The sequence below is a fragment of the Scaptodrosophila lebanonensis genome, unplaced genomic scaffold (assembly GCF_003285725.1).
Source record: "Scaptodrosophila lebanonensis strain 11010-0011.00,11010-0021.00 unplaced genomic scaffold, SlebRS2 tig00000021-arrow-arrow-pilon, whole genome shotgun sequence".
NCBI classification, from domain to species: domain Eukaryota; kingdom Metazoa; phylum Arthropoda; class Insecta; order Diptera; family Drosophilidae; genus Scaptodrosophila; species Scaptodrosophila lebanonensis.
The window spans coordinates 193560-217639 of NW_022060535.1; the positions used below are offsets into that span (position 1 = coordinate 193560).

At 39.2% G+C, this 24080-nt stretch overlaps 1 long non-coding RNA gene across 1 annotated transcript; it reads left to right on the top strand.

Moving 5' to 3' along the window:
• Window positions 1-2641: 2641 nt before the first annotated feature.
• On the top strand, window positions 2642-12580 carry LOC115620180. The gene is made up of 3 exons (XR_003995213.1): window positions 2642-2730; window positions 2788-2893; window positions 12531-12580. It is a non-coding gene; the product is annotated as an uncharacterized LOC115620180 (long non-coding RNA).
• The last annotated feature ends 11500 nt before the right edge of the window (window positions 12581-24080 follow it).

Below are 24080 nucleotides of genomic sequence, written 5' to 3' on the forward strand. Positions count from 1 at the left end.
TTTAGATGCACGAAAAATAAATCAGCTCACTAAAAAAGACGCATATCCCCTGATTAGCATTGATAGCATTTTTGCAAGACTGCCTAAAGCAAATATTATTACAAAAATTGATTTAAAGGATGCATATTGGCAGATTGGCCTAACAGAAGAGTCAAAAGCTATAACCGCATTTACGGTACCAGGCCGACCGCTCTATCAGTTTACGGTCATGCCTTTTGGTCTTTGTAATGTTCCGCAAACCATGTGCCGACTAATGGATGAACTTATACCACCAGAGTTGAAGCATTGTGTATTTGGTTATTTGGATGGCCTCTGTGTAGTTTCTGAAGATTTTGAAACCCATTTGTCGATTCTTATAAAATTGTCTGAACAATTTCGTAAAGCTAATTTAACATTAAATATAACGAAGACACAGTTTTGTGTAATCGAAGTACCATACTTAGGTTATTTAATAGGTCGTGGAGGTATCTCAACTGATCCGAGTAAGGTCGATGCAGTTCGGTTATGGCCAGTTCCCAAGACATTAAAACAGGCTCGAGGATTCATGGGAGTTGCAAGTTGTATCGAAGGTTTATAAATAACTTTTCTGACGTTGTGTTTCCTATAACCGAACTCCTGTCTACCAAAAAGAAATTTGCTTGGTCTGACGCGGCTCAAATTGCCTTTGAGAAATTAAAAAACTTGCTTACCTCAGCACCAGCGCTTCAGAACCCTGATTTTAAAAAGAAATTCTACGTGCATTGTGATGCTAGTGACTATGGTATTGGGGCAGTGTTAGTGCAATTGTCAGAAGATGGGGCAGAGCAGCCGATTGCTTTTATGTCAAAGAAACTGAATACCGCCCAGCGTAACTATAGTGTTACTGAGCGCGAATGCCTACCGGCACTCGAAGCGATAGAAAGATTTCGGTGTTATATTGAATTGCAAGAATTTGAAGTCATAACAGATCATGCCAGTTTAGTTTGGCTTATGAAGCAACAAAATTTAAAAGGCAGACTGGCAAGATGGGCGATGAAACTACAAGGCTATGCGTTTACTATAAGTCATCGTCGAGGTAGAGAAAATATAGTTCCCGACGCGTTATCTCGTTCAGTTTCGGAAGAAGTTGCAGGATTAGAAGTTATTCAACCGGAAATAGATTTAAATTCACCTGATTTTGACGAAAACGAGTATGAGAACTTAAAAACGAAAATTCGCGAGAACGAAGCAAGCTATCCTGATTTAAGGAACCTTGATAGGTTGTTTATGTTGGAACAGAACATGATGATGGATCCGAACTAAGCAGACAAACCAACTGGAAGCTGTGGATTCCCACCAGCTTAACCAATGAAGTTATTAAACGGTGCATGATGATATTGTCACAGCTCATGGAGGCATAGCTAAAACTTTGGAACTTATACGCAGGAACTTTTACTGGCCTGGGATGGTTTCACAAGTTAGGGATTATGTCCGTAGTTGCGAAATATGTAAAACTACAAAACCACCAAATCAGATCTTACGGCCTCCAATGGGAAAGCCAGCAGTATCTTTTAGGCCATTTCAACGTCTGTATGTTGACATTTTAGGGCCTTATCCACGCAGCAAGTGCGGCAATCTTGGCTTATTAATAGTGGTCGACCATCTATCAAAATATAATTGGTTGTGCCCATTGAAAAAATTTACCGCGAATGTCATTAAGGAATTTCTGCAGGATCACATTTTCTTTCGATATGGGGTGCCAGAAATTTTGATAAGTGATAACGGATCGCAATTTAAGGCTCGTGAATTTAATGCCTGTCTAACATCACTAGGAGTAAAACACATGTAGACAGCCTTATACTCTCCCCAGGCGAATGCCTCAGAAAGAGTAAACTGATCAATCATTGCAGCTATTCGAGCTTATTTGAAAGACGACCACCGCGAATGGGATCTGCACATACACGGCATTAGCTATGCTTTGCGTAATTCTTACCACCTGCATAGGCTGTTCTCCTTTTCACGCCTTATTTGGTTTTGACATGGCTACCCATGGAACTCATTATAAGCTGTTAGAAAATGTTAAAATGTTGGAAGAATCTAATAATGTATTACAGCGGGACGACCAATTACAATTGTTAAGAAAGGAATTGAGGGAAAATATTGCCCAAGCAGCCAAACGGAGTGCAAAACAGTACAATCTAAGAACACGTATTAGGTCTTTTAAAGTGGGACAAGAGGTGTACCGGAGAAATTTCAGCCTAAGCAACTTTGCGAAAAATCAAAATGCCAAATTCAATCCACAGTGGATAAAATCTCGAGTACGAGAGCGGCTTGGAAATTGTTATTATATACTAGAAGACTTCAACGGTCGACTCCAAGGGACCTTTCATGCCAAAGATATTCGGCAATAATTTGTGTTTTCAGGTTAATTCCCCGGGTCATGACCCTAGAATTTACCTGTGGTTGTAGTGAACAAGGGATGCATAATTTAGCCAATACCTAAACCTAAGGGTTATCGGTGCATCGAGCTTATGATCGTGAGTGCAAATGTCAAATTGGCAGATGCGATGTCGCGCTATTTTTCTGTCTCTCTCTCTCTCTCTCTCTCTCTCTGAGAGGATCATAGCGTGCACAGCATATAAGCGATAGAGAGTACAATCGTAGTTCTTCTTTCCTTTTGAGCCAGCATCAGCGACGGACGTACTTAGTGCAGTCAAGAAAGAAATAAATCGTGAATCTCGTTCTGTCATTGATATAAAGAAATTAATCTCGGTAAATATCAGGCATCCACCAAATATTATTGTTTTATAGTAAGTTATGTTCTTTTAGCTACCCATAAGTGGGCAGTGAAATAGATATTTTGGTGCAGAATTGTTGGCAACGAGGAAAAAAAAGGGAAAACAACAAAAATAAGTCCACACGCAGCAAGTTGAAGGTGTAGCGTGTAACGTTTAACTGCTTGATCAGCGGCTATCAAGGACTGTTTAACTATCTGAAACTGGCGCACGCTCAGTTTTCCGGCTCTAGCTCGTCGGCTTTGGGGTGGGAATCCATCCAGCTCAGAAATAAATATGTCGGGTGCTACTCTAACTATTACATTACAATATTAAAAAAATAAAGGGAGCGTGCTAGTTGCTAGCTAATAGAAAATTAGGGACAGACCGAGAAATAAAGTAAATATAGGATAGAATAGGTGGAAGACGGCGTTTATGTGCGATGTGCTATAACCACTGCTGTGCTTGTGGATTAAATTCGCCCACCCAACCTTGGTCATCATTGCCAAACTGAAAACAAGTTATTAATATACGGATGACCCCTTCTTTAAACCCTACACAGAAGCGTTGGCCAGCATGAGTTCAATGTTTACTTATATTTATTCCATAGTTACTTAACAGCTAATAATCAGACAAACAAATCATATGGCATACGTACAAATAAATAGAGTTTAGAACAGCTGTGTCTTATGCTCTAGCTGTATTTGATTATTGCTTATGCAAAAAGAAGTATGAAAGAAAAAATGAAAAAAACTTAAGAGAAGTTTTATAATTGTAAGAATTAACGCATTCGATCAGAATAACTGGACATTATCTGCGTGAGAGCAATACTCTTTCAACAACTATTCGCTCTCTATTTAGCTCTTCTGATGCGAAGGCACACAAGCAGGGAGTAAATTAATGCCGTTTTAAATATTTATTTCTGGCTTGACATTGCTTAGCGCAGAAGCTTGAACATTATTAAATGCGTTTGGATACAAAAAAAAAAAGACAAGTTACAAACTTACCCCACTCCTAGCCAGTGATGAAAGCGCTTCCATTTGGGCGGTGGGCTGAATATGTGGCATCTGAAAATTCACTCACAACAACGAAAATAATTTAACACAAAAAAAACTAAGCACAATTTACCTCTGCCTTCGCATAGCAGAATTATGTGACGGGAAAAAACATTAATAATACAAAATCATTAGATTACTTATATATATAAATACACGTACTTGTAGTGCATTATTCTTTCTTAGAACAAAAAAAAACTAACACTATAACTTAAACACTATTTATTTCCGCTTAGTCGCGGACCGACAAATATGCGGCGGTTTGCCGGCGGTAACGCTGCACTTGCACTAATTCGCAATGTCGCTATTCTTCCCGTACGCCGGTGCCGCTAAGTGGTTGCGCTCTTTTGTTCCTCCTTCCCTCTTACTCAAATGAGGTTCAAAGTCCGCTGCTCATGCGCGGCAAATTTAAATTCAAATTCAGGGAATTGAGCCACTGCGAGTCGCTTCTTTAGAATTTGCTTTTTCCGCAATATTAACTGCTGCCGTCAACCACTAAAATTTATTTGGTAATACGCGCCAAGTCCTGTAACCAATTTTTCTCTTATATGGACTGACTACACCGTAACCGCTGCATTAAAATCTTACCCCTTGTCCTTGGCGCAGGTAAAGAAAAATATTAAATTTTCCTCGTTCCAATATATAATCGCTACGTTGCCACTTAACAATATTTACCCCACGTAGGTTAACGAAGTAAATTTTGAAATTTGGATAAATTTGAAACAATTTTAAGTTCACAAATAGAAACTGCACTTTCACGTTTCACGGCTTCAACTCCACTGAAATTGTGATGGCGGCCTAACTATGATGGGACAGCGTCTGGGGAATTTAGAAATTCCAGAGAGAGGCTTTCTCCCTTTGCAACACATCCAACTTCCCTTGCAACCCACAGCAAATTACGCTATCGTCAGCTAGGTGGCGGTATTAAGCCCAGCGCTTCTCAAACTATGCCTTAATGAGAAATATAGCTACAAGCGCCACTACAAATCCCCCCTGCCAAGATCAGACTAGGGGACGGTTCGACCCAAAGGCTGATACCGCTTGTAGCTGCACGATTTGCTACTGCCGAATATCTTTGGCATGGTATTTGCCTATACTGCGACCTTGCATATCCTCAAGCTCATAAATTGAATTTCCCAGCTTTTTACGCACCCGGGCTTTTACAAAACGTGGCCCAAATTTAGCATTAAAGCCGGTTTCGAAGTTACTGGCCTTAAAGTTCCGTCGAAAGACTTCTTGACCCACTTGATATAGTACTTCTGTGGCCCTCAAATCGTATTGTCTTTTATTCCTATCATGCTTATTCTGCCTGTTTATATTCGCTTTTTCCCACACAAGTTCACGTGAGTCATTGCGATCGAGCATCAGTGAGCGGTCTTCGAGCAGCCCCAATTTGCGTAATAATGAATACGTTGACCCACAATTGACCATGTGCTGCCCAAAAACCATATAATATGGTGTTACTCCGATACCAGAGTGTACAGCCGACCGTAAGGCACAACAAATTTGGCTTAGATACTCATCCCAGTCCTTCTGATCAGGCCTCACATAAGATCTAATTGCTGCTATTACAGAACGATTCACTCGCTCGGCTGCATTAGCTTGGGGAGCGTGTACTGCTGTCAACATGTGCGTTATTTGGAACCGCTGCAACAAGTTTTGAAAAGAAACTGCTCTAAACTGAGACCCATTATCTGAAACAATCGTTTCAGGTACTCCGTACGTGAGAAACAAATCGTCTTCAAGGTATTTAATTACCACATCCGCCGAGATTTGTTTGACTGGTTTTAGAAAGACGTACTTTGAAAAGTGGTCTAAAACAATAAATATGCCTATATGACCACTACGGGATCGGGGGTATGGCCCCAGGAAGTCTATATAAAGCCTTTGGAAAAATCTGTGCGATTCTGGCGAATTTCCCATGGGTGGCCTTAGTATTTGGTTGGGTGCCTTTGAAGACTTACAAACCTCGCATGCATTTATGTATGTTCTAACATCATTTACCAAGCCTGGCCAAAAGTAGTACCGCCTCACACGCTCTAACGTTTTATGTATGCCACCATGCGCAGCCAAAGGACTGTTGTGAGCATTAAACAGAACTTCCTTAATTAGTTCCGACGGCACCCAGAGCTTCCAGGCATACTCATCATGCATTTGGTCCCCAGTTAGATGTTCAGCACGACGATAAATTAAACCATCTTCAACTTTTAAATCCGGTAACTTGTCCTGCATCCCTTTTATGCGTTCGCCTAGTTCAATATATTTTTCCGATTTAAAATAGTCAGATTTTAGGTCGATAATGAGTCCATTTTTCAGATCTATTGCTGCTACTTCCTCCTCATTCATCCGCGACAAAACATCTGGTACAACATTCAATTTTCCTTTCCGGTGCTGTATTTTAAATGTATAGCCCTGCAATCTCAAAGCCCACCTTGCCAGCCTAGTGCTCAGATCCGTTTGAGACATTAGCCATTTTAATGAAGCGTGGTCCGTTATGACCGTGAACTCATGGCCCTCAACATATGCTCGAAAACTTTTAATTGCCACCATGGCTGCTAAGCATTCTTGCTCCGTTACCGAATAATTCCTCTGCGCCTTGTTAAGCTTTTTGGACATATACGCAATCGGACATTCATCTCCTTCCTCTGACATTTGTACTAAAACGCCGCCCACACCTGACTTACTGGCATCGCAGTGAATAAAGAAGGGCTTAGAAAAATCAGCACTTCTCAGTACTGGGGCTTCACTCAGTTTGCATTTGAGCAGCTCGAAAGCCTTTTTAGCGTCTTCAGAAAAGAAGAATTTTCGTTTTGGAGTCAACAAATCTGTAAGCGGTGCAGTGATAGAAGCATAGTTAGGTATAAACTTCCGATACCATCCAGTCAAACCTAGAAATCTTCTGAGTGTTCTCAGCGTTTTCGGTACTGGGAAGTCGGTGATTGCAGATATTTTAGCGGGATCTGTTCTAATTCCTCCATCGCCCACTATATGTCCTAAATAATTAACACGCTTCATGCAGAAGTTGCTCTTGCCAATATTTATTGTTAAGCCAGCTCTTTTTATATGTAATGACAGTTCCCTTAATACCTCCAAATGCCTGTCAAAACTGTCGGACACCACCAGCAAATCATCTAAATATATGAATACTTCATTACGAAGGTAAGGCGGTATGACTTTGTCCATTAGACGAGACATAGTTTGGGGTGCGTTGCATAGGCCAAAAGGCATTACTTTAAAATGGTAAAGTGGTCTACCTGGCACAGTAAACGCCGTTTTATCTCTAGAAGCTATATCCAGAGGGATTTGCCAAAACGCGTCCTTAAGGTCAAGGCTCGTTATAAATTCAGCTTTTGGCAGCCTGCTTATAATCCCACTTATTTGAGGCAACGGATATGCGTCTTTCAAAGTCACCGTATTTACTTTTCTGCTATCTAAGCAAAGTCGCACTTTTCCTGGCTTCTGCACCAGAACGACTGGCGATGACCAGGCGCTTTCAGACTCTTCAATCACTCCTAATTCCAACATTCGGTCTACTTCCCCATATATTAGTTTCTCGACCGCTGGTGAAACTGAAAAGTGACGCTGTTTAATAGGTTTTGCGTCTCCCACATCAATAACATGGGCCAATAGGCTTGTTTTTCCTAGTCCCTGCTGAGCAAAAGATGGAAATAAATTAACTACATTGGCTAGTTTTAAGCGTTCTATTTCGTTTAACTCGTGTTCTACAGTGCTAAGATTCAACTCTGAAATATTCAGTTGAGCTGGTAACAGACCAAATAATTTCCAAAAATCAATGCCGAGATATACATCTAGTCGCAAGGACGGAATTATATAAATAGTTATTGACTTCCGCTCGCCATTGAAAACTACATCAGTATTAATTTTCCCTTTAATTATTTGTTTGCCTCCATCCGCCGTACTAGCAACTGAGTGCACTGGTTTTACTGTTGCCTCACTATTAAGAACATTTTCGGCAAAATGGCCGCCAATACAACTAATTGCTGCACCTGAGTCTAACAGGCCACGGACTGTAGTGTTAAACAATTCCACTGTAATGAATGGTCTGGGGTCGCTGCCTTTGCTGACAATTGTACAAATATGCTTTAAATCACGTCCAAGACCTTTCCTTTTTTCCCAAAATGTCTTGATGCGTTTGCTACTGCGTGACTTAAATTTCATAAAAGTTTGAACAAATTGTATTTTATTATTTTGCAGGTTTTGTAAATGTAGTAACTTTTTGTGTAAAAGATTGGATGCTGTATCAATTAAAAATTCTGGGTTCAGCGATGAATTAACTTCGTCCCTAACTAAATCTACATTAACGCTAGGGCTATTTACTCTGTGTTTGTTGATTGAGTTCTGAGCACACGAGAGACTCTCCCCTTTTTCTGAAGCCTCTGTGCGCTCACTATTGAGTTTTTTGCGCATTTAGGGCAGCTCGGTTTGTAAGTGTTTGCAGCACCGCACCCATAACAAAACACACGCCTTTCTGCTAGACAGTCTTGGTACCTGTGCCCTTCTCTCTTGCAGTTCCAGCAGATTAGTGCGATTGCCTCTACATTGCCGTCTATTTCATCACCAGAGTCTTCACCTTCGGACATAATTAGATCCTGCTGTAACTCGGCCAGATCTCTTTTAAATGGATTCTTTTTAATATAGTTTTGTGTTTGCCTAATGTCCTTTAAAAATGTTTCTCGCCTCCTGCACGCTTCTCGTAGCTCAGAAACAGAACTTATTTCAACATTTAAAAGCTCGTGTCGAATTTCAGGCCGCAAGTTGTTCCTTAATATTCTTACCAACTTGCTGTTACCTAATGGATATTCCATTTTGTCCGTTAAAGCAATAATAGCGTCATAATTTTGATCGAAATTTTCATTTGACTCTTGTTTTCTTTGTCTAATCAAATCTTCAATGTCCCCGTCATCTCTGCCGTATCGAAATTGTTTTCTTAAGGCCGTACACAGAACATCCCAGCGGATTTCTCCTACACTTTTGTGGTGTCGCCAGTAAAATTCGTTTGCTTTACCTTCAAACAAAGCACTAGCATTTCTACACATGACCATAAAATTGCTTTCTAAAGTCTCGTGCGTCAGTGCTTCTACTCGGTAAATAAAGTTGTCTACAGACAATCCTGATCCTGTGAATTTTATTTTCCACGCACTCATAATATGACCCACTTTGTCAGGTCTGTGCATCAAATCAGAAGTTGCGCTTCCTGTACGAGATGTGTCTATTCTTGAATGTGCCCTTTGCAGCTGCGGCTGCTCATTGACTGACAACAACTGATCCACAGTGGGGCGTTCAGAACGATTTTGGACGTTTTGTGTCTCTAAGCCAAGACGCTGTACACAAGCGGATACGTTTGCCTCGATTAAACGAGACATTTGCTCCGTTAAAGCTGTTAACAACTCATTTTGCATTTGCCTAAGGGCCTCCTGATTTGCCATGATCGCAGAATTTGATGTTGAGGCTATCTCTTCCCCAACACGGCCTGAATTTGGCTCACTGCCAGCCCTTGATTGAGCTTGCGAACGACTTTGTGAACGTGTGTTATAGGCACCGCTTTGAACTTGGGATGCGGTTGTGGTCAAGCAGACAAAATTACAATTAGGACACGTATTAGCAGTTTTAAAATGATTGGAAATGCAGGCCTTATGAAAATGATGGTTGCATTTTGTCTTATAAAATTCTGCTGGATTTTGCACTTCCCCATCACAGAGTCCGCACACAGTTTTATTGCGCTCTGAAACCGCATCAGAATTATCAAACGAACGATTTACTGCCATCCTAAATGACACCTACTAGAATGCCAACAGCTGTTAACAATTTAACTCGCCAAAATTTAAGCAAACGACCTTGCTATTTGTAACAATAAGTGTACAAAGAGAGAACAAAAGAGTGCGCACGATCAGCTGTGTGATACTATTGTTAACGGCACTGGTTAGACTAATTTATGCTGATAAAGCTCAACAGCTCAAAGTTTGTCACGCAAAGTGAATGTTATGTATATAATCAAAACCAAACACAAATAAAAAGGAAAAATAAATAAAATTGCTGTTAAACACAAAGATAATAAAATTATGCGATACAATATTCATTAAATAATTTGAACTCATGCTAACCTGGCATCTATGTAAAGTCTTAAACACTGCACATGAAACCTCGATTTGAAAAATACAGAATACAGAAAAGGTCAGTATTAAAACTAATGATTGTGGCACGCGAACATTTTCTAAAACAATTTATCTTAGCTTTGTCCAATGCAATCATTTCGCTTTATAGATTTTAATTCAAGAGAGTCTATAAAATCAGTCATTTGTCGTGGTCAAAAGAATTTTCAAAATGTTCTTTATGATGTCCAAAGCGCTCAATCACTGACTCAATAGACTTTGAGGCGAAGAAAAAAAACAGAAATTCCTGCCCTTTGTATTTTATATCCGTGGTAAGGTTATGTCTCGAAAGTCATTTAACCAAAAGTCCTATGCGTCTATAACATATTTAGAGAAGAAATGTATTGCTTCCTTAGTAATTGGGAATAATCGTGGATAGGTGACAAACTGAGTGTTTACTTCTACCTATATTCCAAGCGCTTAATTACCCATATACCGCGTACACAATAAAAGGTAATCATTTGTTTTACTTTTTTAAATGTGGCCAAATAAAGAATACTATATATTCTACTACCCTGTCATCCAAACAGTTAATAAATAAGACAAATGATTTTATAAGAAAGTACGATTGAAAGAAAAATGAGTAAAGAATTAAATTTGAAAAGTGAACACATTGTTATAAACAAAATGATTTAAAACAATGAGGCCACACCTGTTGGGCGCCATTTAATATTTATAATATAATTATAATTGTAGCGTGTAACGTTTAACTGCTTGCTCAGCGGCTATCAAGGACTGTTTAACTATCTGAAACTGGCGCACGCTCAGTTTTTCCGGCTCTAGCTCGTCGGCTTTGGGGTGGGAATCCATCCAGCTCAGAAATAAATATGTCGGGTGCTACTCTAACTATTACATTACAATATTAAAAAAATAAAGGGAGCGTGCTAGTTGCTAGCTAATAGAAAATTAGGGACAGACCGAGAAATAAAGTAAATATAGGATAGAATAGGTGGAAGACGGCGTTTATGTGCGATGTGCTATAACCACTGCTGTGCTTGTGGATTAAATTCGCCCACCCAACCTTGGTCATCATTGCCAAACTGAAAACAAGTTATTAATATACGGATGACCCCTTCTTTAAACCCTACACAGAAGCGTTGGCCAGCATGAGTTCAATGTTTACTTATATTTATTCCATAGTTACTTAACAGCTAATAATCAGACAAACAAATCATATGGCATACGTACAAATAAATAGAGTTTAGAACAGCTGTGTCTTATGCTCTAGCTGTATTTGATTATTGCTTATGCAAAAAGAAGTATGAAAGAAAAAATGAAAAAAACTTAAGAGAAGTTTTATAATTGTAAGAATTAACGCATTCGATCAGAATAACTGGACATTATCTGCGTGAGAGCAATACTCTTTCAACAACTATTCGCTCTCTATTTAGCTCTTCTGATGCGAAGGCACACAAGCAGGGAGTAAATTAATGCCGTTTTAAATATTTATTTCTGGCTTGACATTGCTTAGCGCAGAAGCTTGAACATTATTAAATGCGTTTGGATACAAAAAAAAAAAGACAAGTTACAAACTTACCCCACTCCTAGCCAGTGATGAAAGCGCTTCCATTTGGGCGGTGGGCTGAATATGTGGCATCTGAAAATTCACTCACAACAACGAAAATAATTTAACACAAAAAAAACTAAGCACAATTTACCTCTGCCTTCGCATAGCAGAATTATGTGACGGGAAAAAACATTAATAATACAAAATCATTAGATTACTTATATATATAAATACACGTACTTGTAGTGCATTATTCTTTCTTAGAACAAAAAAAAACTAACACTATAACTTAAACACTATTTATTTCCGCTTAGTCGCGGACCGACAAATATGCGGCGGTTTGCCGGCGGTAACGCTGCACTTGCACTAATTCGCAATGTCGCTATTCTTCCCGTACGCCGGTGCCGCTAAGTGGTTGCGCTCTTTTGTTCCTCCTTCCCTCTTACTCAAATGAGGTTCAAAGTCCGCTGCTCATGCGCGGCAAATTTAAATTCAAATTCAGGGAATTGAGCCACTGCGAGTCGCTTCTTTAGAATTTGCTTTTTCCGCAATATTAACTGCTGCCGTCAACCACTAAAATTTATTTGGTAATACGCGCCAAGTCCTGTAACCAATTTTTCTCTTATATGGACTGACTACACCGTAACCGCTGCATTAAAATCTTACCCCTTGTCCTTGGCGCAGGTAAAGAAAAATATTAAATTTTCCTCGTTCCAATATATAATCGCTACGTTGCCACTTAACAATATTTACCCCACGTAGGTTAACGAAGTAAATTTTGAAATTTGGATAAATTTGAAACAATTTTAAGTTCACAAATAGAAACTGCACTTTCACGTTTCACGGCTTCAACTCCACTGAAATTGTGATGGCGGCCTAACTATGATGGGACAGCGTCTGGGGAATTTAGAAATTCCAGAGAGAGGCTTTCTCCCTTTGCAACACATCCAACTTCCCTTGCAACCCACAGCAAATTACGCTATCGTCAGCTAGGTGGCGGTATTAAGCCCAGCGCTTCTCAAACTATGCCTTAATGAGAAATATAGCTACAAGCGCCACTACAAAGGCCAGCTTTATTAATTTAGTGGCGGCGCAATAGCGTGAGGCCCCATAAAGACAAACATTGTGAGCTTGGTGCCCGATTCAGGAACCGCGCACCGCATCGAATGCACTCGAATCTGATCTAAAAGTGGCTAAAGGCTCTGTCGCAATTGCTACGTGAGGACACATGTTATACCTTTGTGAGAATTGGGAGTGGCCACGAAATTCGGCGCCTCCCAGAGCAAGTTTCAAGCGACTGTTGCTAATCAAGGACTCCATAGCTCGTGGCAATACCTTTGAAACCATGCAATATCCATGATAAGTGCATGAGTATGGTGTTTCGTCCATAGAAAGCTACTTCACTACAACACCACTCGTGTCGAGCGCGAAATTAAACCCAGCATTTTACTAGGAAGGAGAAAGAAGGTTCTGCTACATGACCAAGGAGAGGACGCGAATAGCCATGTTAGGCTATCGCCATCTGAAATTTGTTTAATTATAGCCTGTACCCAAAGGGTGAAAGGCTATACTAGTTTTGTGCGCATGTATGTAACACACAGAAGGAGGCGTGGCAGACCCCACAAAGTATATATATTCTTGATCAGGATGAGAAGCCGAGTCGATATAGCCTTGTCCGTCCGTCCGTCTGTCCGTCTGTCTGTCCGTCTGTCCGTCTGTCCGTATGACAAACTTGGTTTCCATATTCTCCTAAGACCGAGAAAGTACGAGTTTGAGTTTTTTTTCGATGCACCCCCCCACTCCCCCGCAATTCGTGTTTTTTCTTATAACTTCCGTAATTCTCGGAATTTTGAAATCAATTTTGGTAGGTACATCCAGTTAGTACTAATGTGTCCGTGTGACAAATTTCATCATGATAGGTCAATTCTGAAGAAAGTTATAGCCATAAGTAAAATCGCTGCTCATGCGCTGCCTCTGTCGGCAGCGCTGCCCGCAGCTGTTGTTGTTGTTGCTGCTTTGGTTCAACTTTGTGCTGCATACATACACGCATATAAACACGCATAGGTACGTGATGTAAATGTATGCTGTTAAAACTAAACATAAACATATATTCTAATTTAATTTAATTAATTAATTCATTAATTTTTTTTAATAATTTAATTTTTTAAAAAAAATTTTTTTTTTTAATTTTTCTTTTTTGTGGAGAGTACAGGCTATTTTACTGTCGGGCTTGCTCGACTGTAGCGTTCTATCTTGTTTTAATTTTGAGTTAGGTTATTAATTTAAACTTTTCTGTCTAACTACAGAAGCAGTTATTTAATATAATTTCCACAACAACAAGTGTATGTAAAGAAAGTGCAGCATGTCTTCGATGTAGGATGGATATGTATTGTTTGATAAAAATTGGCAACCCAAACCAACACGACACAAATTTAAATTTATTCTCCAGCAACTACATCAGCGTCGACTACGAAGGGCTTCGGAGGAGATTACGATGGGTGAGTTCGTTCCAAATAATTAAAATATTAAACCTATGTATATTACATATTGAAATGCCAAATGCAAACTCCATCTGAGTTTGTATACCAAACTAATGCATAATGCAATACTTGGGTTGCAGTTATCAGCTGTTTGATTTTTATGCATATGCGCCTGAACGAAAATAGAAACGGGTAAAGCATATTTTTTCCTGTACTTTGTTTTGATTATACTTATCCGCTGAGGCATCGAATATGTGAGCTAGCCGAATACGCAGAAATCTATACATAACGTTGTCGTTGTAACCAACCACTCAACGTGGTGCACACCTAGTTAAACATGAAATGAAACGCATAGTACTTATATTATTATTATTATACTTAATTTGGAAGATAATCATTTGAAGTTAGTTTTTTTGTAACCATTTTGTATTATAGTTTAAACCCTTCTTATTATTGATAACTTTGTATACTTTTCAAACAATTTTCGCCATTAAAGGCACATGAAATTCGCATCTTAAAATTTGAAATGAGCGTTATTACAATTAATTTTTCCATCTTTATCTAAATAAATGTATAAAGTATTATCATGAATGAGTAAATTTTGAGTAAATTTCCTTGAAAGTAATGTAGACGGGGAATATGGTGTCGTAGAAACTTTAGGGATTTTCCACATATTTGGCTAAAGGAAAATCATGGTAGGGTGGGTAAAGAAGCCTAGCTACGATAATATCTAGTAGCTCAGAGGTGTAATATAGGGCTTTTCCTCCTTTCTTAACTCCTTTTTATAGCCTGTACCCAAAGGGTGAAAGGCTATACTAGTTTTGTGCGCATGTATGTAACACACAGAAGGAGGCGTGGCAGACCCCACAAAGTATATATATTCTTGATCAGGATGAGAAGCCGAGTCGATATAGCCTTGTCCGTCCGTCCGTCTGTCCGTCTGTCTGTCCGTCTGTCCGTCTGTCCGTATGAACGCAAGGATCTCAGAAAGTATAAGAGCTAGAATAACCAAACTTGGTTTCCATATTCTCCTAAGACCGAGAAAGTACGAGTTTGAGTTTTTTTTCGATGCACCCCCCCACTCCCCCGCAATTCGTGTTTTTTCTTATAACTTCCGTAATTCTCGGAATTTTGAAATCAATTTTGGTAGGTACATCCAGTTAGTACTAATGTGTCCGTGTGCCAAATTTCATCATGATAGGTCAATTCTGAAGAAAGTTATAGCCATAAGTAAAATCGCTGCTCATGCGCTGCCTCTGTCGGCAGCGCTGCCCGCAGCTGTTGTTCTTGTTGCTGCTTTGGTTCAACTTTGTGCTGCATACATACACGCATATAAACACGCATAGGTACGTGATGTAAATGTATGCTGTTAAAACTAAACATAAACATATATTCTAATTTAATTTAATTAATTAATTCATTAATTTTTTTAATAATTTAATTTTTTTTTTTTAATTTTTTTTTTTTTAATTTTTCTTTTTTGTGGAGAGTACAGGCTATTTTACTGTCGGGCTTGCTCGACTGTAGCGTTCTATCTTGTTCTCTTTCTTTCGGGTCATAATCTGCCCAGTTAATTTTTTTGCAACATTTAAGGCATAGCGGACTCATTTATTTATTCTATGTGCATACGACGAGTTAATGGCAGAATCAAATGAATCAACGAACCCCCCCACAGGCTGTTTGCTAGTCGCAATTTCGAGTCCCAATCGATTTATTTGTTTCTAGATTCACCTTAGCTCAGGGATGAATTTTGTTTTGCCGGTCATGCATTTCTTTCAGAATGCCGTAGTCAGACATTACATCTAAGTGACTGCCCAACGGGAACTATGTGTGTATATTGTATACAGATGCAGTCGCGGAGAGAAACGGTAATCTTGTTTCATTCCTAGTTCATTTTATCCTCGGATATTATAGAGTCGTCATCCACCATTTGAACATAAATGCATATAGTTATAAATTTTTGGCGCCCAACGTGGGGCTGATTGAATCGAGCGTTTCGTAGTTCGTTTTGATCGGTTTCATAATTCAAGAGAACCTATCCTTTGGATGTAAATGATAGTATCTTCATCTTTGGAGGTTATAGTATTGGTCCATTTTTATTGGGACGCTGGAAAGCTTCTTGGGGCTTGTGACCCAGATTGACCGCTTCTGATTTAATTGAAAACACTGACTATTAACTTTCTTAGAAAACAAATCCCAAAATATTCTTAAAGATCTGTTCATAGTATCAGCATTATTGAATGGAATTACAAAGCTTGGCAAGTCCGAGTTCATGACCGCAATAGTTGTTGGTAGCAGGGGCAAGGAAATAATTTTTTTAAAATTTAATATAGATATAGATATCTTTTGGTATTGGCATGGTAAAATGACCATAAGATGTCGGCACCTTAGCTGGAATTATGAATTTGGGCAAGACCCAAAGTATCATCCGTTAAGCATGCCGGTGTATTATGGTAACGGATTCATGCAGATATTAAATTATGTCAAGTATTCTACTGGGTGATTGTCATTTGTCATATTGCTACTATTAGTTTAATAGCTTTCTACTACTGGAATTATAAATCGTTTGGGATAACCGAGATTTGTACCATAGAATGAAACAGCAAGGATTTCTGGTAGCTAGCAGTGTGTCGATTGATAATTGTTCGCTGCAAATATACATTTCGAGTTTTATTACTATCTTGTGTGTGCAGATTTTGTCTAGACAGGAAATACGACTTGTTGGCTTGACCGACAGACCGTCCGCCTGGGCGAAAATAGGCGTAGAGCAGGAAAACACTCGAAGATTGCAGCAGTTGTACACATCACAATTTCGGGTTTTGAAAAACTTAAAAGCACCATTATTACACCCTTCACCATTTCACCTCTACTTACGATATAAGGAAAGCAACATTTTATAAACAACGTTAAAAGAATTTCGATTAAAAAAATAAAAAATAAAAAAAATAAAAAAAAGAGGCGAAGAAAAACATTAATTTTAATCTTCCAACCAAATATATCATAATGAGACTGTCACATAGTAGGGAAAATCTCAGAAATCCAAGTCCTAGGCCAAATATCATTTGTAATATTTGCGCCCAGCCATTGGATGCAACACAAGATATAGTTGACACCAAGTGTGACCACCCTTTTCATAGAGTCTGCATAACCACCTATGCAGCTACTACACGAGAATGTCCGAGTTGTAAATCACTGCTTTCAGCAGAGGACTTGTCCTCTCAGGAGAAAGGAGGTGTGGGTACTGTGGAAGGTAGGGGAGCTATACCAAAGACACATAATACGCGTAGTAAGACAAAAGAAGTATCGCAGGGACTTCAAGAACATTATAGCGTGGAAACCGGACAAGCAGCAAGCTTGAACGCCACCATCGACTTAGGTGGAAATCAAGGCGAGGAGAACGAAGCAACAGCAGTCACTCGTAAGGGTCGTCCTCCCAGATCAGCGGCTTCTCGATACCGAGGAGAAAGACCGCAACGAATGCCTTCAGTTAACGGAAATAAACAACCTCAGATAGATTATCATTTCATCTTCGAGCAGATAGAAAATCTATTTGAACGTAAAATGGAAGACTTACAATTGTATAGACAAGAGATTCCTAGGCAGAACCAACGATCCAGGGCTCACGAAGCTCCAAATACTGAGGTATCTCCTCCAAGACCAAGTTTATCTTTAGGAACGGAGTCAAATGCATATAATGCGTCGTTGTTGTAGGAAGGGCAAGAGATTGGTACTGGCGATATCGGAAAGAGCATAATGTAGTCACTTGGGATGAATTTTGCGAAGCTTTTAAAAGTCAGTATGCGGATAACAAGGATGATGATTTGATCTATGAAAAAATTAGAGCCAGAAAGCAGAAAAAAGGAGAGTCCTTTGATGTTTTTTATGACGATATTATGAGGCTTGCATCTCGTCTGTCAATGCCATTAGAAGATTATCGTCTGGTTCAACTTTTACGGCGAAATATGATGCCAGATATGCGGGAGGCACTTTTATACGTTTCGGTAGTATCAGTGGCTCATTTACGTCAATTATCTTTAAAGCGCGAACAATTTATGGAAGAAAACCTATTTAGACACCCAGCGAAAAATAATGCAGTTCCGACGTCATATAGACGGACTGTTGCAGGCATGGAAGGGGACTTTCAAGTTATGAGTGCAGAAAGTGCAGACCTTGAGATAGAAGCCGTTCAGCGCGTCCCTAAGAAATTAGTGTGCTGGAACTGTGATATCGAAGGGCATCCTTGGGACATGTGTTTACAGGAAAGGAAAATTTTTTGTTATGGATGCGGTGAGAAGAACGTCTATAAGCCACAGTGCGAAGTATGCCAGCGACGGGCGGGAAACTTCCATTAGGGACCCTTGATTGGAAGCAATCAAGTGGCCCCAAAACACTTATTGCTTCTAAAGAAAACTTGGTGTCGGCAGAAATACCTACACAGCCTTTACTTCCGATAGAGAAGGTAGTATTAAAACCCCAGACTAAACATACATACACTATTGATAATCCTAAATTATGGCCTTTACGACCATATCATGAAAGATTTGAAAATTATAAGCATATCATTAAACATTTACCTAAACGTTCAACCATTCGAATGCGTAACTTCTGGACAAAAGTAAAGACAGCAAGAAAGTTACTAATTTCATCAGTTATTAATGAAGCTTCTGAGGTCGTTTGTATGTTCCGGTATCATTTTTGAATTTCTCGGAGCATGGACTACTGGACACTGGGGCGAACATAAGTTGTATAGGAGCAGATTTAGCAAGGATCGATTGGTCTGGCAGCCCTCAATACAGTAAGATGGTTTCAGGTGTCAAGACAGCTGATGGAAAGAAACATCCTGTTATAGGTTTAATCAAGACCGAAGTGAATTATCGGGATACCAATAAAATTATTACGTTCTATATTATACCATCAATAGATAAGCGGGTAATATTGGGAATTGATTTTTGGAAAACGTTTGAATTGGCCCCTGGTCTTATATCAGAGATCGAGTTGCCAATACCAAATAAAGAGAACACCGTAAATGAAAATAAATTTCCCCTAACGAATGAGCAGCAGACCCGACTTGAGGCTGTTATTCGCTTGTTTCCAAATTTTGAACGACAGGGATTAGGTAAAACATCGTTAATTAAACACCATATTGAAGTAGGAAACGCCACTCCAGTTAAACAAAGATTCTACCCTGTATCCCCAGCTGTAGAAAAGTTGATGTATAAAGAAATTGATAGAATGCTGGAGCTAGGAGTTATTGAGAAATCTTATAGCCCATGGAGCTCACCCATGCGTCTTGTTGTAAAACCAGGAAAAGTGCGGTTGTGTTTAGATGCACGAAAAATAAATCAGCTCACTAAAAAAGACGCATATCCCCTGATTAGCATTGATAGCATTTTTCCAAGACTGCCTAAAGCAAATATTATTACAAAAATTGATTTAAAGGATGCATATTGGCAGATTGGCCTAACAGAAGCGTCAAAAGCTATAACCGCATTTACGGTACCAGGCCGACCGCTCTATCAGTTTACGGTCATGCCTTTTGGTCTTTGTAATGTTCCGCAAACCATGTGCCGACTAATGGATGAACTTATACCACCAGAGTTGAAGCATTGTGTATTTGGTTATTTGGATGGCCTCTGTGTAGTTTCTGAAGATTTTGAAACCCATTTGTCGATTCTTATAAAATTGTCTGAACAATTTCGTAAAGCTAATTTAACATTAAATATAACGAAGACACAGTTTTGTGTAATCGAAGTACCATACTTAGGTTATTTAATAGGTCGTGGAGGTATCTCAACTGATCCGAGTAAGGTCGATGCAGTTCGGTTATGGCCAGTTCCCAAGACATTAAAACAGGCTCGAGGATTCATGGGAGTTGCAAGTTGTATCGAAGGTTTATAAATAACTTTTCTGACGTTGTGTTTCCTATAACCGAACTCCTGTCTACCAAAAAGAAATTTGCTTGGTCTGACGCGGCTCAAATTGCCTTTGAGAAATTAAAAAACTTGCTTACCTCAGCACCAGCGCTTCAGAACCCTGATTTTAAAAAGAAATTCTACGTGCATTGTGATGCTAGTGACTATGGTATTGGGGCAGTGTTAGTGCAATTGTCAGAAGATGGGGCAGAGCAGCCGATTGCTTTTATGTCAAAGAAACTGAATACCGCCCAGCGTAACTATAGTGTTACTGAGCGCGAATGCCTACCGGCACTCGAAGCGATAGAAAGATTTCGGTGTTATATTGAATTGCAAGAATTTGAAGTCATAACAGATCATGCCAGTTTAGTTTGGCTTATGAAGCAGCAAAATTTAAAAGGCAGACTGGCAAGATGGGCGATGAAACTACAAGGCTATGCGTTTACTATAAGTCATCGTCGAGGTAGAAAAAATATAGTTCCCGACGCGTTATCTCGTTCAGTTTCGGAAGAAGTTGCAGGATTAGAAGTTATTCAACCGGAAATAGATTTAAATTCACCTGATTTTGACGAAAGCGAGTATGAGAACTTAAAAACGAAAATTCGCGAGAACGAAGCAAGCTATCCTGATTTAAGGAACCTTGATAGGTTGTTTATGTTGGAACAGAACATGATGATGGATCCGAACTAAGCAGACAAACCAACTGGAAGCTGTGGATTCCCACCAGCTTAACCAATGAAGTTATTAAACGGGTGCATGATGATATTGTCACAGCTCATGGAGGCATAGCTAAAACTTTGGAACTTATACGCAGGAACTTTTACTGGCCTGGGATGGTTTCACAAGTTAGGGATTATGTCCGTAGTTGCGAAATATGTAAAACTACAAAACCACCAAATCAGATCTTACGGCCTCCAATGGGAAAGCCAGCAGTATCTTTTAGGCCATTTCAACGTCTGTATGTTGACATTTTAGGGCCTTATCCACGCAGCAAGTGCGGCAATCTTGGCTTATTAATAGTGGTCGACCATCTATCAAAATATAATTGGTTGTGCCCATTGAAAAAATTTACATCACATTTTCTTTCGATATGGGGTGCCAGAAATTTTGATAAGTGATAACGGATCGCAATTTAAGGCTCGTGAATTTAATGCCTGTCTAACATCACTAGGAGTAAAACACATGTACACAGCCTTATACTCTCCCCAGGCGAATGCCTCAGAAAGAGTAAACTGATCAATCATTGCAGCTATTCGAGTTTACTTGAAAGACGACCACCGCGAATGGGATCTGCACATACACGGCATTAGCTGTGCTTTGTGTAATTCTTACCACCTGAGCATAGGCTGTTCTCCTTTTCACGCCTTATTTGGTTTTGACATGGCTACCCATGGAACTCATTATAAGCTGTTAGAAAATGTTAAAATGTTGGAAGAATCTAATAATGTATTACAGCGGGACGACCAATTACAATTGTTAAGAAAGGAATTGAGGGAAAATATTGCCCAAGCAGCCAAACGGAGTGCAAAACAGTACAATCTAAGAACACGTATTAGGTCTTTTAAAGTGGGACAAGAGGTGTACCGGAGAAATTTCAGCCTAAGCAACTTTGCGAAAAATCAAAATGCCAAATTCAATCCACAGTGGATAAAATCTCGAGTACGAGAGCGGCTTGGAAATTGTTATTATATACTAGAAGACTTCAACGGTCGACTCCAAGGGACCTTTCATGCCAAAGATATTCGGCAATAATTTGTGTTTTCAGGTTAATTCCCCGGGTCATGACCCTAGAATTTACCTGTGGTTGTAGTGAACAAGGGATGCATAATTTAGCCAATACCTAAACCTAAGGGTTATCGGTGCATCGAGCTTATGATCGTGAGTGCAAATGTCAAATTGGCAGATGCGATGTCGCGCTATTTTTCTGTCTCTCTCTCTCTCTCTCTCTCTCTGAGAGGATCATAGCGTGCACAGCATATAAGCGATAGAGAGTACAATCGTAGTTCTTCTTTCCTTTTGAGCCAGCATCAGCGACGGACGTACTTAGTGCAGTCAAGAAAGAAATAAATCGTGAATCTCGTTCTGTCATTGATATAAAGAAATTAATCTCGGTAAATATCAGGCATCCACCAAATATTATTGTTTTATAGTAAGTTATGTTCTTTTAGCTACCCATAAGTGGGCAGTGAAATAGATATTTTGGTGCAGAATTGTTGGCAACGAGGAAAAAAAAAGGGAAAACAACAAAAATAAGTCCACACGCAGCAAGTTGAAGGCCAGCTTTATTAATTTAGTGGCGGCGCAATAGCGTGAGGCCCCATAAAGGCAAACATTGTGAGCTTGGTGCCCGATTCAGGAACCGCGCACCGCATCGAATGCACTCGAATCTGATCTAAAAGTGGCTAAAGGCTCTGTCGCAATTGCTACGTGAGGACACATGTTATACCTTTGTGAGAATTGGGAGTGGCCAAGAAATTCGGCGCCTCCCAGAGCAAGTTTCAAGCGACTGTTGCTAATCAAGGACTCCATAGCTCGTGGTAATACCTTTGAAACCATGCAATATCCATGATAAGTGCATGAGCATGGTGTTTCGTCCATAGAAAGCTACTCCACTACAACACCACTCGTGTCGAGCGCGAAATTAAACCCAGCATTTTACTAGGAAGGAGAAAGAAGGTTCTGCTACATGACCAAGGAGAGGACGCGAATAGCCATGTTAGGCTATCGCCATCTGAAATTTGTTTAATTTTAATTTTGAGTTAGGTTATTAATTTAAACTTTTCTGTCTAACTACAGAAGCAGTTATTTAATATAATTTCCACAACAACAAGTGTATGTAAAGAAAGTGCAGCATGTCTTCGATGTAGGATGGATATGTATTGTTTGATAAAAATTGGCAACCCAAACCAACACGACACAAATTTAAATTTATTCTCCAGCAACTACATCAGCGTCGACTACGAAGGGCTTCGGAGGAGATTACGATGGGTGAGTTCGTTCCAAATAATTAAAATATTAAACCTATGTATATTACATATTGAAATGCCAAATGCAAACTCCATCTGAGTTTGTATACCAAACTAATGCATAATGCAATACTTGGGTTGCAGTTATCAGCTGTTTGATTTTTATGCATATGCGCCTGAACGAAAATAGAAACGGGTAAAGCATATTTTTTCCTGTACTTTGTTTTGATTATACTTATCCGCTGAGGCATCGAATATGTGAGCTAGCCGAATACGCAGAAATCTATACATAACGTTGTCGTTGTAACCAACCACTCAACGTGGTGCACACCTAGTTAAACATGAAATGAAACGCATAGTACTTATATTATTATTATTATACTTAATTTGGAAGATAATCATTTGAAGTTAGTTTTTTTGTAACCATTTTGTATTATAGTTTAAACCCTTCTTATTATTGATAACTTTGTATACTTTTCAAACAATTTTCGCCATTAAAGGCACATGAAATTCGCATCTTAAAATTTGAAATGAGCGTTATTACAATTAATTTTTCCATCTTTATCTAAATAAATGTATAAAGTATTATCATGAATGAGTAAATTTTGAGTAAATTTCCTTGAAAGTAATGTAGATGGGGAATATGGTGTCGTAGAAACTTTAGGGATTTTTCACATATTTGGCTAAAGGAAAATCATGGTAGGGTGGGTAAAGAAGCCTAGCTACGATAACATCTAGTAGCTCAGAGGTGTAATATAGGGCTTTTCCTCCTTTCTTAACTCCTTTTTCTCTTTCTTTCGGGTCATAATCTGCCCAGTTAATTTTTTTGCAACATTTAAGGCATAGCGGACTCATTTATTTATTCTATGTGCATACGACGAGTTAATGGCAGAATCAAATGAATCAACGAACCCCCCCCACAGGCTGTTTGCTAGTCGCAATTTCGAGTCCCAATCGATTTATTTGTTTCTAGGTTCACCTTAGCTCAGGGATGAATTTTGTTTTACCGGTCATGCATTTCTTTCAGAATGCCGTAATCAGACATTACATCTAATTGACTGCCCAACGGGAACTATGTGTGTATATTGTATACAGATGCAGTCGCGGAGAGAACCGGTAATCTTGTTTCATTCCTAGTTCATTTTATCCTCGGATATTATAGAATCGTCATCCACCATTTGAACATAAATGCATATAGTTATAGTGAAAGACGTGTTTTTCATGACCTCTGTGTTTATACTCTGTACATGAAATGTAC